This window comes from Panicum virgatum, chromosome 3N (genome assembly GCF_016808335.1).
Source record: "Panicum virgatum strain AP13 chromosome 3N, P.virgatum_v5, whole genome shotgun sequence".
Taxonomy (NCBI): Eukaryota; Viridiplantae; Streptophyta; class Magnoliopsida; order Poales; family Poaceae; genus Panicum; species Panicum virgatum.
Genome location: NC_053147.1, coordinates 53,033,780 through 53,050,711, shown reverse-complemented (window position 1 = coordinate 53,050,711; position 16,932 = coordinate 53,033,780). Strand labels below are relative to the sequence as shown.

Here is a 16,932-nt window from a genome sequence, read left to right as displayed (position 1 = left end):
TGCCTGCCACCCATTGCATAGCTTCATTGAGTGGCAGAATTGGAATGCACCACCACCCATCTCTACAATATCCTTCCATCCTTTCTGGTGCTTGAGCTCCCAATAGTGATCACCAATTGTCACAAGCTGGTGCATTGCCAAACCATTCTTATCAATGGTTGTGCACATGAGCATACCATTGTTAGAGGCATCAATGGTGTGGCGTTCCCATTCCTCAAAGTTGGTCTCTTGTACCTTCCAAGGCATCTTAGTGCTTCCCGTTACACCTCTAGTAACATCATACCACAGTAAATCCTCCTGCCAGTCCCAATATAGGATACCACTTGCATAGACCACCTTACTGGGTCTTACTTGTTTGATATTTTTATTAATGAATGTATCTGACATTACCCATCGACCGGTGTCCGAGGAGAATGTGACAAAGCAAAACTTGGTTAATGTATCATTGGAGGATGCAAATGGTTGTGCCTGGACTATCATGAACTTCTTTTTGGCTAGAGGATCATCTAATGGATCAAACACAAGTCCTACAACTCCAATTCTAACTCCATTCTTCACTAGATGTTGAGGTGCTCCTGGGATTGGTTGGGCTTGTTGTGTTGCTGGATTTGCGATAAAGATGATAGGTGGTGGAGTGAGAAGGCCTATATGGAATGAAGTGTAGCAGATGCAGAGAAGGCCATTGGATGAGGCAAGGAGATGGAAATGACCTTTATCAATGGGGCAACCAAGGAACTCAAGTCCTGATGAGGGAACACCAACTATATTTGGTGTTGATGAAAGAACATCAAGGGAGTACCTAGAAGATTCTTCATCAAGGCGACCGATGTGGATAAGTGCAGGGTTTGATGGGCAGAGTGTCGCTTGTATAGAAGCAAACTTGGTGTTGCATGTGAGCTGTGTGCAATAATACTTAGACATGGTCTTCAAACATGTGACCAACTTGAAAGGTAGGCGTGGAAATATATTGCAGCATATGACCTCTTCTGGTATGTCTTCATTGACCATCAATCTTGATGCTTTCATAGCCATTCTGAGAATAATAACATTAGTTAGTTTCATAGCAATTTTAATTAGTAGGTAACAAAAGTCCATGTGTTGTTTCTTGCTAGCTTGAATCCAGAATCCAACATAGTTTTTATGTACTTTCTACATTATGTAGCCAAAAACAGTACATTTAATAAGTTATTCTATTACTTCCCAATGTTTGTTTTAGACTTTCAGTAAGAATAAAATATGTCACTCACCGAATGTGACTAAACAGTTGCCCAAAAGTGTATCACCCATCCTATTTCTCAACTTGCTCTTGACTAAATTCTCTGTAGAAATAATGATCTTTCCAATAGTTCTTTAATACAGTAGTACAATTTCACTTAACAAGTACATATTTGATACAATCCTACCAAAGCTTCCTATATACAAGCTACAATAACAAGTTGCAAACCAAAAATTAGAGAATACCTTGTTGTTGCTTGCTAGCCTGGATCGATCCCCAGTCAAGGGTGTCGCCATGAGTTCGATTCCCACTGTCTGTGTTTACCAGGATACCTTCCTTGCAGAGTTGTGATGTCACAAATCGCGTCTATTTTCCTAGCTGAATTAAAATCGCCTAACCAAATTCGGTTGGTCGTTGTGCGCCACCACGCTGCCCACCTATTGTCGCCAGCAGATATACCTCCACCGCCCTGCTCTTTCCTAGCTCCCTCCTTGTGAAGTCGCGCCACTTCAACTCGTGCTTTTGTTTCTTGAAGATTCACCGTCGCTATTGCCAGATCCAGCCGGTCGCCGAGTGTCGATTGTTGTACCACTGTTGTGTTTATGTGTGGATCTACTCTAGCCACCCTGCACCTCCCTATCTCCCTTCCTTGCGGAGTCGCGTTGTCGCAACTCTCGCCTGAGTTTCTCGCCGAGTCGCCGTCACAAGATCTTGCCGTCAACAGAGGGTAAGCCGCCTAGTGCAGCCACTCAAATCGCTTTACCCAAACCCTAGTGCTTAGTCTCCCTCATCTTCAGCTATGATTGCTGGTTTGGTTAGTCACGGAATCGGGTGCCTTGCAAATGTATCGAATGGGGCTTCTTGGGCCAGATGTTATGTTGTGTTGTGGCCCACCTGGCCCATCCTTAGATTCATGAGTGGGTTTGTGAACCATTGTTGTTTTCCATGATGTGAATGAGAGAAATGTGGTTATGACAGTTTATAAATGAGCACAACTAGTTCTTATTATACACCATAGCATAGCCTAGTATCAACATTCTTGTTAATAAAAACAACATTGACATGTATCTTTGTTATAGAAATGTGCTTTTAGCTTTAAATTTTGTAGATAATGAAATATTTTGTTTCGTTTATAGGGGTGACGACATGAAAGGGAGGCCCAGGCTGCCTATGTTAGACGCAGTCCATAGGTGTGCAATAAAATTTACCATGTAAATTAAAAAAACCGCCTCAATAATTTTCACCATTTAATTTTTTTAGTTGCTTTGGTTTCATTAGGATGGCCTTTTATTTCAACGATCTACCTCAAAATTTTATCATTCTGATTTTTTTGTGATGCGATGTGACCTAATCATCAAGATCTTACCAATGTTATTCCTAATATAATTCAAAAAGATAAGTGTTGAATAAGAGAAAAAATACTAAGGATGGATGAAATCAGTGTCTTGTGTGAAAATTGGCCGAATTGCTATAAGGTGGTCAACCACCGCATCTTTATCAAGCCTTTTGTACGATCCTAATCCTAGATTTTTTTATGGTTCAATCAACAATTATTTAAGTGATGCAACATTTTTTTCACAACAACAGGTTCATTCCAACTATTTTCTTCTCTTCACCATTTATTTTACCAACCCGCAACATTTCCTTACTCAAACATTTCTATTGTCTTGTCCCAACTTTTCATGGTACACCACAACCTCAATGTCGGATTGCTATTCCGGCTAGTCCACCAGGGGTACCTGGCGGTAGAGTTTCAGGACGGGGATCTCAGGACCAAGAGCTCGATGGTAACACGAAGACACAGGGATTTAGACAGGTTCGGGCCGCAATGAGCATAACACCCTACGTCCTGTGTTCGGTGTAGTATTAGAGTTTGTGGAATGACGAGGAGTTGAACTATTGAATGATGTGTCTATGGGTCTACCCATGCCTCATTTATATAGACCATGAGTCGTGGGGTACAAGTATGGCGAGATATGCTCGGATTGTTACAAGGAAGAAGGTCGGGTAAGATCCCTAAATTTCCGGGCATCTAGCTGGAGCCTTCATCCTGATTCGTCTTAGGGGATCCGTCCTTCATGCAGCCGAGTCCCTGTATGCCGGGTAGCTGTAGCCGAGTCACCGAGCAGGGTAGTCACCTGGATACGGGAACCCTACTCGGTAGGGAGGTACATAGATCTACCTCCGTCACTCATTTTTTTTATAAAAAGTTAATTCCATGCATTTTCCTTTTTCAACAAATTTTCAAACTCAATATTTTCATTCTACAATATCTTCAACATTTTACTACCAACATTATTTGAGTAATGCAATATATATTTTTCACTATTGAAGATTCATTCCAACTATTTTCCTTTCTTCAGCATTTTTGCTTGCCGTCTCGCAACATTTCTTTATTTACATTTCTATTGTCCGGTCCCAGCTTTTTGTGTTTCGGCCAAACTTTAACTTTCTAATAAAAGTTCATTCCAAGTATTTTCAATTTTCAACAATTTAGCTTATTGAACTTGTTAACTATGTATGTTCTTTTGTTCGACATACTATAATTTGTGTTTATTAAATATTTTATTATTTATTTGCAGTTAAGCTAACAATCTTTTTAGATGCCACATTTTGCAACGATTCTCTTACCACAATGCTGACCTTACATGTAACACCGAAAATTTAAATTTTTTTGAATTCAAAATAAATCATTCAAATGGTGTTTGTGTTTGAAAAAAACTTTTTTCTTCTTTTCTCTCTTTCTCCTTCCAGCTCAGCCCACCTCCTCCCTCTCTCTTTTCTTTCCTACGCGGCCCAGTCAGCCCAACAGAGCCGGCCCAGTCCACCCAACCTCCTCCTCTCTCTCTCTCTCTCTCTCTCTCTCTCTCTCCCAACGCCAAGCGGGCCCCGCCTGTCAGCACCTCCTCCTTCCTCCCGCCGCCTCCTCTCCCCACCATGCCGAGCGCCGCCGGCCATCTCCCTCCCCCACGCGCTCTTCCTTCCCTCCCTCTTCACTGCGCCACTCCAGGCTCAGTGGAACCATTCCTCCACCCCCTCGCCTCCCCTCTTTCCTCCGCCGGTAACGGCCACCACCGGTCATGGCCATTATTGCCGGCCGCTTGAGCTCCGCTCGCCCTCTCCTCTGCCGCCCTTCCTGTTCCCTCCCTTGGCCTATAAAAGAGTGCTCTCAGCCCCGCCCCCGCTCCTTTCCCCCACTCCTCACCTCTCTGCACTACCGCAACGCCGCCGCGCAAGCTCTGCACGGCGCCGCCACCGTCATTTCGCCGCCTCATTGCTCCCTGCTCGCCTCCAGTCGCCTCCGGAGCTCCGTCTTTAGGTGAGCAAGGTAGCCCCCCCTGTTTTCCCTTCCTTCTCGCCCTCTAGCCCCGGCGATTGCACGCTGGAGTGAGCTCCGCTACGCCAAACTGCACGCCGTCGTAGAGCCAGGGGCGGGCCCACGATATGAGGTATGGGTATTCAAAATTTTAAAGGCTAAAGTTTTTTAAATATTTGATCACTACATTACTATCTATTTATCAAAAATTCAGGAGTATTTAACAATTGCAAGATTGCAAGAATCAATTCACAAAATATGAAAAAATTCTTCACTTTTATTGTACTGCGGCCTGCTACAGTGTTGCCGCCTTGGTCCCTAGCTGAGTGCGAGTGCACCCGCGACCTGTGGAGACTGCCCTAGGCCGTGCATGGTCTTAGCGCGTGGGCGTGGCACTGCCAACCGCCACGCCTGCACTGGGCCGCCAACTGCTGCACAGAGCTCAGCCTGGTCTACACGCAACTCGTTAGTGGCCCGTCGGTGTCCATCCTATGTCCGTGGCTGGCCGGAGTCCGTTGTCGCCTACCTGTGCCTGGCAGTCTAGGGTTCCTTGGTAGCCGCTCAGACTCGGGCTCAGCTATGGAGATGGGAGGTTTGGAGGTGAGAAGTCTGGCCACTTAGAGCAACTTCAACAAATTGATTTTCCCCTTTTCTTTTTCCACCTTTTCTCAATATAAGGGATTGATGGTGAAAAAACTTGCTCCAACAGATTAATTTTTTATCTCCCTCTCCCCTATATTTTTTCTCAATCCCCAATAACATTTCCCCAATCCCCAATAGAAAGGGGAGACAGCCGCGTCTCCCTTTCCTCGTTGTTTCCTCGTCCCGCCGTCGCCTCCCTGCCCGCCGTTGCCCGTCGCCTCCCTGCCTGCCGTTGCCTCCCGCCATCGCCGACGGCCGTCGGGGATCTCACAGCAGGCTAACCGGGTGGCGGGGAAGATCTCGGAGCATGCCGACGAGGTGGCGGGGGAGATCTCGGAGCATGCCGACGCGGCGGCGGAGGCCTCCGAGCATCCGCCATGAAGCCTCCACTAGCAGGCGCAACACGCGGAGCGGAGGGAGCGACCAAGCAATCAAGAACCACCGCTTTGCCTTTGCCAGCAGCGCGCGGAAACAAAGGGGGAGCACCGCCGAGGTCATCGCCGGCTGCGGGGGTGAGCTCGGGGTGGGGGAGAGGAGGGGAGGGATCGGGGGAGGGGAAAGAAAGAGAAGATGTGAATGACAGGTTGACCCCATGTGACAGGAGGAGAGAAAGGGGAAAGGAAAAAATCTAGCTGCTGGAGCACTTCTCTCCTATAAGTTGAAAATAGAAAAGGGGATTTCCCTATATGATGAGAGAGGGGAAAGGGAAAAATCAAGCTATTGGAGTTGCTCTTAGCTCGGTTAAGTAAAGTTTCAGTTGTTGGCCGTGAGGGCTATATAAGTCATCTGATTGTGAGAGGGATGGGGGAGGTGGACTTGCTATTTTTATTGGATCGGGTGAGAGAAGGAGAAATGATAGGCTATATACAGTGAAATTTTTGTTTTTTAAACTATATATATATGATATACTACACGTACAAATTTGTTTGCTAAAAATCATGGGTATTCACTTGAATACCCTTGAATTACATTGGGCCCGCCCCTGCGTAGAGCGCACCTCTCTGACCACTGCACTGCCTCGCCGACCTCGCCTTCGCGTTCGCCGACGACTCCTCTCGATCCTCAACTTCTCCGCACACAAATCTGTGCACTGGACGACCAGAATCGGCGAGCTCCGGCGACCCCGTCCGCCCCTCGCCGGCGTGGAGATCCTCCGCCGCTCCAAATCGCTGCCCCGAGCCCTCCATTGAGCTCTCCAACGCCTCCTCTACCTCCCCGGCCCTTCTGCGCCGTGAATCAAGTCCGGAGCGTCGATTACGGTCCACTCCGGCGAACCGCTACCGCGGTAGGCTCACCGCCAGTGCCGTGCAGCCGAGCTGCCGCATCGCCGCCGAGCCGAGCCGCCCAAACCGCTCTAAACCGTCCGATTTCGATCCAACGGACCAGATCCATTTCAGCCAGGGTCAATACCGGTCAACAGTAGTGCTTTTGCCAAAGAGCCCCTGTATTTTATGGAAATCAATCTACCGTCCTGTTCTATTCAAAACTATTTACAGAAAGGCCCTATTTCTTTCGTTTTAGCCCCTGAACTCTTGTAATTTTGAACCCACCGTCCATCCCTCTCTGTTTTTCAATCTAGCACCTGTATCTTTGGCATGGCACCACATCTTTGCTGTTAGTTCGGTGGAGCCTCTGTGCCTTCTGCTGCACATCATGATCTTGCAAGATGGGCTCAGTGGTATTGCAAGAACCTTATTTTGAAATATGTTGCTAACCATAGCAAGCAAAAAAAAAAGTGGTATGTCCACGAGGCTAGCCTCATAAGCGTCAGAAACTAGTTGGGCTGCATAGGGTTTTCCAAAGTAGGCCACCAGTTAGAGTTTGTGGGCTTTGTGGCCTAAAATCACTTCTTCTATACAAAGTGTAAATTATGGCTCTTTTTATTGGAGGATCATATTTTTCTAGAAATAGTCTGAATTACTTCTTGAAATATGACCAAAGTTTGGTTAACCCAATAAATCATTTACTATTCAGTTCACTCAAATAAACATTTGCCCAATTTACCCCATTAAGAAAATTTACTCTCACAAATATTGGTCCAATTTACTTATTGACATAGTTGTTGGAGTAAATTAATCTGAAAAATAGATTAAGGTGTTATCCATGCTTTAATCATATTTGACTAGAGTAATTTGGAATTTTTATATTTTCATGAAAGAGATAAAAAGAACACAAGTACGAGTTTTTGGGTAATTATTATAAGTAATAATTTGTTATGACCTTACTTAAAGTGAATAAAGCTCCCTACTTCAAAAAATGTGAGGACCACAGTAGCCTATTATTCTCATATTTTTACAACCGTTGTGTGCTGTGTGATGAGTGATTGACAACCGTTGTGTGCTGATGTTTGCCTTGGTTGTGAAAAGCAGGTGAAGGGTGCGACGTGGCGGTCAATGGCGCGAGGAGAAGACCAAGTGAAAAGTTCGGGGATGAACGCGAGTAGACTTAGACCGTGGGATCCGAAGATGCCGGACGGAGTCGCGGCGGCCCACATTGTGCACGGATCGATAAGAAAGCATGAAGGAAGGATGCGGCGACATGGGCCGAGTCGGCGAGGACGATGTCGAGTCAAGTAGGCAGTCCGTGCGGCGGGCGTGCGTGAATGACTCGAAAGCGTCAAGGCACGACGGGAGGTCCGACACGTGCCGGCATCAGAGATGTCACGTGGCGGTCAAGCGGAGGCGGACGGTTTCGATGGTTTGGTCCTCAAAACCATCACCAGTGGGCTGGTTTCCCGGTTTGGGCCGCAAAACTGAGGACGGATTTGGCGCAGTCAAGGTTCGAGCGGAGGGCATGTGGTGCCATCGAAAAGCTTTGCGTCGAAGTGAAGCAAAGACGTGAATGCAGTGTGTCCGTCCAATGCTCACAGTAGTTTACAAGCAGTTTAGTCATTTGTCGGAGACCTTATATATATATATATAGATAGGCATGGCTAGTTCGAGGAGTGCTCTTGCTTGGCCAATTCTAATTTGTGGGCGCCCGCTAGATTCCCAACGTCCGGTAGATCTCCGACATGCCCACCTTTCCATTTTTGGCATATGTGTGGATGCCATATTAATTCCCTTTCCCTTTTCACGTTTGGCTTTCCTGCAAATCCTGAGCGCACGCGAAAACAAAAATTAGTTGTGGAACCAACGTGAACGGAGAACCTTTTTCAGAAGCCATTTTTTTTAGGGATGTGGGATAATTGGGTGTAAAATATGGGTGGGGGGAGTGAAAGTAAAAGTAACTTTTAACAAAATATTATATTGAAAAAATTAGAAAGAATAATATAAATTTATTGGAAAATTTAATTACTTGTAAAAACTTTTGACATTAGCGCTTAGAAAAAGCATATTATTAAAAGTTTTTGTTGGAAAATGTTTTAACGAAAAAATTATAAATGGAAACATATATATCGAAATTTTTTGAGAAAACAATTATTTAAGAAAAATGTGTGCTAGAAAAATATTTTATTTTGAGTAAAAAATATATTGAGTAAAAAAATATTTCGAGCTTAAAAAGAGGCGGTGAAAAATTTTTAGACAGAAAACTTTGAAGATAGATAATAAAAAAGTAAAACTAACAATTAAACATAAAAGAGGGAAAAAAGATTACTGTCACAAAATAAAAACTATCGAACAAAACTTTACAGGGGTAGTGATTAACTTTTTTGTTTTAACTCATGATACAGTACAATATTTTTTTACCAAATAAAAAAGGATTTGTTTTCCTTGAATTCTGCTTGACCTTGTTTTTGCCTTTCTACCAATGGCTGCGAGAGAAAAAAAATAGAAAAAAGTGTGTCAGGCAAATGCTGGGGAAAAATGAATTACTAGATAATGTTATGAGAAAAAGTTGTACAACATTAAAAAATCTTAAACAAATGTTTTTTCAGATACAGTGTGTGTGCTGGGGTACTGTACCTTCTCCCTTCTGTGCTGTTTTTCAAATTTTTTTCAGATACAGCATGTGTGTGCTGGTTTGCCCGAACAAATAAAATAACAACTTGATCCTATCAAGAAGTGAAGTAATTAGCATATCTAGTCAATACTTGATTGCCCGTGCTTTTTAATCATCAATTTCATAGTGCAATTCCTTCAGCTGCAATAATATAAAATCTATATCATAATTTTTATACAATAGAGAAATACCAATGAGTTTTTAAAGATTTGTAATCTTTGGAGATATCTCAAAACATCAGTTTATATTAGACGGTTAGTCAGCAGGGAATCACTCTTGCTAATAAGTACAACTATGGACCATTGCGGAGCACAGTGGGATACATATGTCCTAAAGTTGACTGATCCACCTGTAGATCATTGCATAGACTGGTTGAAAATTGGGCTAAATGAAAGCTATTATTAATTATTGTCTTCAAAATATGCAGTGACTTATGGAAAGTATACCATCTCTAATTTACAATCATCAGTGTATTATAGATAGACAATATCAGTCTATCGTAAAAAGGTAATGTAACCACCTTTTGGTTTAGCCACATTTCAGCTAAATGTATATAACAACACACAGATTGAGTACTCATCTGTTGCAGCAAATCCAGCGCCCGTTGTAGCATTTCTTTTGAGGCCTCTAGTGGTATTTGAGGTAAGCCTGCAACAAAGAGAGAATATTAACCAGAGTTGAAACTTACTTTTTGTTCCATTTACTTTTGAACCGGACGGCAAAACCGCAAACACAAGGATCCCTTTACGGATGCAAAGTGTAATTCCAAAGCATGACCAGAGCATGTCCCAAAGTTTATTCCTATTAAGAAAATCCATCGAAGTAAATATAGTTTCATATACGAAAGAAAAGAGAAGAAATCAATCTCAACTCGTACACCTCCCCAATATACAGCATGAATATTGCCAATGCTTCCTAGCTGCTTCAAAACATGTGAAACCTTTTTTAAAAAATTTAAGTGCTAATGCTATAGATAAATTTCAGGCATAGAAAGCCATCATATGGTTCCAGACCAAACTATGGCTACAGAATCACATTCAGAAATTACTTCATGACATACATCATGCCCATAGGAAAACATAAAACACTCATAAACATCAACATCCTTATTATCCTATCCAACATATTAGAGTGCCCGCGCTAATGCTACGGGTGCATTTCAGACATACAAACGCAAACAACCACAATAGTATATGTTTCCATTGTATAAGTTAAGTATCCTGACATTACCTCCTGGAAGCCATGTTTCAGCTAATTTCCACAAAATTCTGGTGCACAACCTACTGCAAGATTATGGTAAGAAATAGTGAAGTTGATGGCTTACTTTTAGCAATGGATAAGGAAGAGGTCTTCATGCAGTGCATGTTTCTCTTGGCGTGGGCATCTCCATACTGTCAAATACATAGCTAAGATTAACTACTTATACAATGTAGAGTTTCAGTTCTACTTATACCATCCATCTCCTGAAAGGATCATCATCATCATGTTTGCAACATGGCCTGAAAGCACCACACACATCTGTACACTTGTACAAAAAGTTTCGAATATTAAAATAAATATGAAATTTTGCCCGTGGTGCAAACATAAGAACATGATACAAAGACTGCGGACAGTACGTTGTGTGTGTGTGTGGGGGGGGGGGGGGGGGGGGGGGGGGGTTCTATCCTAGGGGGATTATGATACTAAAGTACAACAGCAGCTACAAAAAAGATGGATACTACATCATTTTTATTTCCTATTTTCCTAAGTATACAATGTAAAAACATGATGTTACGGTGGCGTACCTTTTTCACTGTCTAAAAGGATGTACACTGCTGCTTTAACACTATAGTTGTAGATTTGTTCCTGAAAAAAAAACACAAAACAGAGGTGGGGGGGGGATCAATTGATGCCGAACAAGGCAGGAGGGATATGAGAAAAAATTTTATAGAAAAAATTAATTGTTTTGAAATAATTTGTAGCAAAAAGCATTTTATTTCATCCAAAAAACTTATGTAGACAAAAATTTAATTGCGAAAACTTATATAAAAAAGCCTACATTTCCTGAAAATATTTCAAGTGATCTCAGAGGTGGGGGGGGGGGGGATCAATTGATGCCGAACAAGGCAGGAGGGATATGAGAAAAACTTTTTTATAGAAAAAATTAATTGTTTTGAAATAATTTGTAGCAAAAAGCATTTTATTTCATCCAGAAAACTTATGTAGACAAAAATTTAATTGCGAAAACTTATATAAAAAAGCCTACATTTCCTGAAAATATTTCAAGTGATCTCAGAGGTGGGGGGATCAATTGATGCCGAACAAGGCATGAGGAATATAAGAAAAAAAATTTTATAGAAAAAATTAATTGTTTTGAAATAATTTGTAGCAAAAAGCATTTTATTTCATCCAGAAAACTTATGTAGACAAAAATTTAATTGCGAAAACTTATATAAAAAAGCCTACATTTCCTGAAAATATTTCAAGTGATCTTTTTAGATGATTTATCCAGAAAACTTTTCTATAAAATGCTATGTTGAAAAAACTTTTTTAGAAGTTAATTGATGACATATCCAAACTTTTTGTGCAAAACGTTTTGTAGAGAACTACTGTAGATACATTATATAACTTCAGATAACAAATTTGTAGTCATATAAGATTTAAAAAATGTACATAGTTGCAAAAATAAAGTAATGAGAAAAATATGGGTGAAAAAAAACAAGTTATAAAATTTGTGGAAAACTTTGCAGGAAAATTTTTTATGAGAAAAAGTAATTTCGAAGATACACTTTTAAACATACATATCTTATCAAACAAAAAGTAATTTAGTAGAAAAAATGATGATAAAATTTTGAGCAAATTAGAAAGAAAATTTTTGCTAAAAATATGTTAGAATTATGTTAGAAGCAAATTTTGACTGAAAAAACAATCTCTCAAACAAATACCGAAGAGAAAAAAAGAAACAAAAAATAATGTGCAAATTTTTTAAAAAATTGATTGCGCAAATTTTTGAACCAAAATTATTTTTGTATAATTTTTGTATAAAATAATACAAAATATGAAGCTTAAAGTTTTGATGCAAAGATGAAGAGAAAAAAGTTCAAGGAAAACTACACGTAATTAGAGACAAAAAAAATAATGGATGGCCCTAATCAGTTAGTTCAAGTATGGCAGGATGACGTGACCGACCCTAATCAATTGAGCCGAGTATGGTAGGTGGACGTGATTGACCCTAATCAGTTGGGCCTGGTATGACAAGTCAATCTTGATATATACTAAAATTTCAAACATATGGTAATGGAGTCGAACACTAAAACCCAGATCACCATAACTAGTTGGGTTGAGTATGGCAGGATGACATGAGTGCCCTAATCAGTTGGGCCGAGTATGACAGGATGACGTGACTGGCCCTAATCAGTTGGGCCGAGTATGACAGGATGACGTGACTGGCTCTAATCAGTTGGGCCAAGTATGGCAGATTGGCGTGACTGGCCCTATTTAGTTGGGACAAGTATGGTAAGTTGATGTGACTGGCCCTAATCAATTGGACCGAGTATGGCAGGTGGACGTGACTGACCCTAATCAGTTAGAAAAAGTATGGCAAGTCAACCTTGATATATACTAAAATCCAGACATATGGTGACGGAGTTGAACCCTAAAAACCCAGACAACCCTAACTGGTTGGGCCGAGTATGGTTGGATGACGTGACTAGCCCTAATCAGTAGGAATGAGTATGGCTGGTTGAAAATGATTGACCGGAAGAACTTTGAAAAATGACTTACCAACCAAACTTTTGTTAATAACTTTTAACTAAACTTACATAAAAGATATTTGCAAATATCTTTTATCAACTAAAAAACCAAAATTCTGGAGGAATAAGTTTTTTCATGGAAATTTATTAATAAGTTATTCATACCAGGCCCAACTAAAAAACCAAAAACTTATTCCTTTGGAATATTTTTGGAAATTTCTTGTAGGAAAACTTTTTCAACTAAAAATATGAAGGTCATTCAAGGGTAGAACTTTTTCTAGCAAACTCTCCTAACAATTTATTGTGAAATTTTGGTTTAAACTTTTTTATATGATTTCATATAAATATTTTACCGTATACCTTATTTGTATATTTTTCTATATAACTTTTGTACCAAAACTTCATCAATATCTGTTTTGTATAAACTTTTAAGACTTTTTATACATAACTTTGCTTAGGAAAAAAATCATTTGTATAACTTTCCTTAGAAAAAATATTATACAATACATACTACTTGGTATAAAAGTGTAAAACCGAGCATCAAGACAGCAACGGTAGTCAGTTGAGCACATACTTGTGACATTTGATTTATAAACTGTCTAGAACTCCAGATCCATGTCCTCTTCCTCTACTCCATATTGTTGATGACTTGCTACTGAAACTGAAATAACAAAGAAAAGAGCCAGATTAAGTAGCTGTATACAGGGGCACACCACAAAGCTTTTGTTAACAATATTTTCCCACTTGAAATGCATTTCTGTAAAAGGTCTGTTGATATGCCATAAATGAAATGGTTCAGTGGCCTACAAAGAATTGATAACTATCCCCTACCTCCTTTTGCATTAGGTAGCTATAGTTAACTAATGCAGGGTGTTCCAACTTAGTCAACAATGAGCCATAGAAAATAATGTTTCGATGGTGATGGCTCAGTCATTAATATGAATTTCAACCCGAGACAAGCATAAGTTGATTAAGAGCTAGAACTTGTCAGTCAAAGCTCAAGTAGACTCAAGCCCAGCTTGTGAAACACTATCTGCATTACATGAAACACTACAGGTATAATACCGGCAGCAAGTGCAGCATAGTACATACCAGTCCTTGCTTGATGACGGGGCTGTCAGCTCCAAGGAGTAGCTCTGCAGTTGCTTTGGTAAATGCTGTTAAGCCTTCAATAGGAAGATACTGCACCACAATCCAGAACTTTCCTTCAGTTTCAGATACATAAAACAAAAATAAACTAAGGAGAAATGAATTCTTATGACCATGCAACTTGAATTCCGAACTTCCACCGTACCTCTTTGTTTTCTCCTTTCTCCAACATAAGATTTTCAGCCTACAGCAAGCAAAAGAGAACATGAAGACAGGAACCTCTATTATTAACAGAATGCTGATGCTCATTAGGCTCACCTTCTTGACTACATTGAGGACATAGGGCTACAACTCTTCCGTTCTATAGGTACCAACACCAAGATTGAGCTTCAGGTCATTTTTATCTGCTTTAAAAGGCTTCTGAAAGAATTGGGTCTGGTGGAGCCATTGGCACTCCCACAAAACGAGCAACATCCACTGCAAGGGCCATCATAACATGGCCAAAGTTCTGCGTTCAAGAAAGGAGCAATCATAACTCAAAGCATAAATCACATCATTGCACAAAGAGATGTCAAAGCTTCACACAGGAGTGCACAATAAATAAAAGGCAACAAAAATACAAAACATCACCCTCAATGAAGAAGAAAATTCTCATAACTAGCTAGCCTGTCAATAGTGATGTGTCTTAGCTTCAGCATAGGAAATTTAAAGTGTGTACCAATCAAAATAATAATCATTCCTATACTGCACTTGGTGCGTCATTTTATTTATCATGAAATGAGGTTCTCGGTTCAATTCAGAACTCTAAGACAATTATTTGCTTATGCTCTGAAAGCACTTAAGCTCCAACAGATGTGTTCATAAGTGAACTTATGACATTTTCTGCATGCAGAAACATAATATGGAGCATATCTTTTCTTGCAGAAGTAATTAATGCAAGTAGTCCTCCATTCAAAGTTGATGATCCTGTGACATGCTTATAGATCAATGGTTAGCAGGACAATCCTGCTGCTTACTCAACAGTAACCTACATGCTTATATGGGAAGGCAGATAATGTCCTAGAAACCTGCAGTAACTGATAACATAGCAGATCACATAGACTAGAATTCGGCAAAAAAGCTATAAGTTGTCTCAATTCATGAATTGCTAATTAAGGAACTGCTGGCTAACAATTAACAGACCATACACGACGATAACCGATCATCTCCATAGCATTTTACATTTCTCAACAAATATAATCTGTTTGGCTATTCTAAGTGGTTCTTTTTTTCTGGGTAAAGAACTCATGCTACAGCACCCAAGTAATTCGCCAAATCAACTCCATGATCCAAATAAGCAGTACGAGGCTACGAGTATGAGCAATTAGAAAAGCCAGCAGGCGGTCACCTTCCTCGTGATCCCCACGCGGCAGCCATTTAATTTCTCCCCTGATTCTTTCCCCCTCCAAGCACCTGCGCCCATCAACAAGCCATCACAGAAGACATTCAGACCCTGGACCAGTAGAGCAGCAAATTGGTAGGGACTGAGGGTTAGGGGCAGGTCGTGCCTTGGACCGGGCGGCGACGGCGGAGGCCGCCGGCGAGGTGAGGGCGAAGGCGGCGGAAGCCACCTCCGGACGGCGAGGGAGCGGCGGATCGGACGCGTGGGTAGCCTGCTGCTACTACTGTGTGGATGAGCTGCTCGAGCGCGCCGGCCCGCAGCCGCTCGAACGCGTCGGCCGAGATCCGGTGGCGCGCGCCGTCGGCGCAGCCCCGAGCGACCTTCCGGCTGCACTGCTCTAGATCGGGAGGAGGGAAGGAATGGGAATGGAGAACGCGAGAGAGGAGGAAAAGAAAATGAGAAATGAAACAAACACGGGAAAATGGAAACAAGCCGCATGTGGTGGACGGTCGGTCGGTCGACCGCGAGATGGCTTCCGAGCGGGCGATTGTAAAACCAACACTACTCTCTTTTTTTCTCTCTCTATTTTCTTTGAGATTTTCGGATTAGGGATTGTGAAGATTCTGATTGGAATGGAGATCCTAACTTTCTTGTGTCCTCCACGTATTGTTGGGGGTATTTTCTGATTTTCGATTCGCAAGTTTTACTCCATAGCTTCGCGAAATTCTTGATGGATCTGTTAGTCCTTGGAGTTGCGGACCTATGGCTCTGTTTCGTTTCAATCCGTTGTGATTTGAGTGAGTTCTTCGAGTTTGAAATCTCGGATACTCTTTGTTCTTGCCATTTTGGTTCCTCTGTTAGTGGCTTTGTTCTTTGGGCTCGGTCCTGTTTGTTTCTGTGCGTGCGCAGGGCGGAGTGCAGTTCCTTTGCGGCGCCGCAGCGCTGCGAGTTGTGCATGCGCGCAGCCCCGGCAGCGAGCCTGCGAAGCAGCGGCGCATCAGGCGAGCGGCGGCGCGCGTCCGTGCCCAGGCTCGAGTGTAAGCAGCTAAGATGGAAAATGGTCTGGATAAATCTCGTTCCATTTCATCACGATTTCTATATTTTACCTGCTCATTTTCATATTTTCGGACAAACACAGAATTACGAAATACGGGATGTTAAATTTGAAAACGGGATGGAAACGATATGGCTTGTACCCAATTATTTTCATATTTCTTATATTTTATCGGAATATCATGTTTTTACTAATTCGGTATATACCTTTTTACTACTATGTATGTCGCTATGAATTTGTTAAATCTTCTATCTGAGTGCATGTTTGTGAGTTGCGACTATATATTGCATTACTATGTGTGTGGCTACGAATTTGTTTGTGAGGTTGTGAATTATTATAATACAATTACTAGGTCTATGTCTTCATGTACTAATATCCGGTTTGATTGGGTATCGTACGAGTCGGTGTGTTTCTGTTTTGTTTTCCGTAGACTGTTCGTTTTTGACACATATCCGTTCGAATTGGTTCGTTTTCGATATCCCGTAAGTTTGTATTTATTTTCGTGTTCGACTATTTTATTTTTGATATTGTTTTCATATTAAAATATAAAAGTGAAAATGT

General features: G+C 41.5%; 1 long non-coding RNA gene across 9 annotated transcripts; it reads right to left on the bottom strand.

Annotated features, from left to right (window-relative positions):
- Positions 1 to 7,968: 7,968 nt before the first annotated feature.
- LOC120666163 lies at positions 7,969 to 15,390 on the bottom strand. 9 transcript variants are annotated; one of them, XR_005671599.1, is made up of 10 exons: positions 15,324 to 15,390; positions 14,255 to 14,444; positions 14,142 to 14,180; positions 13,940 to 14,029; positions 13,422 to 13,508; positions 10,901 to 10,961; positions 10,441 to 10,507; positions 9,080 to 9,764; positions 8,864 to 8,928; positions 7,969 to 8,270 (listed from the first exon to the last, which is right to left on the bottom strand). It is a non-coding gene; the product is annotated as an uncharacterized LOC120666163 (long non-coding RNA). The 9 variants fall into 9 exon arrangements; XR_005671598.1 differs by having other exon boundaries at positions 8,864 to 9,764; XR_005671597.1 differs by lacking the exon at positions 7,969 to 8,270 and having other exon boundaries at positions 8,725 to 8,928.
- Positions 15,391 to 16,932: the final 1,542 nt, after the last annotated feature.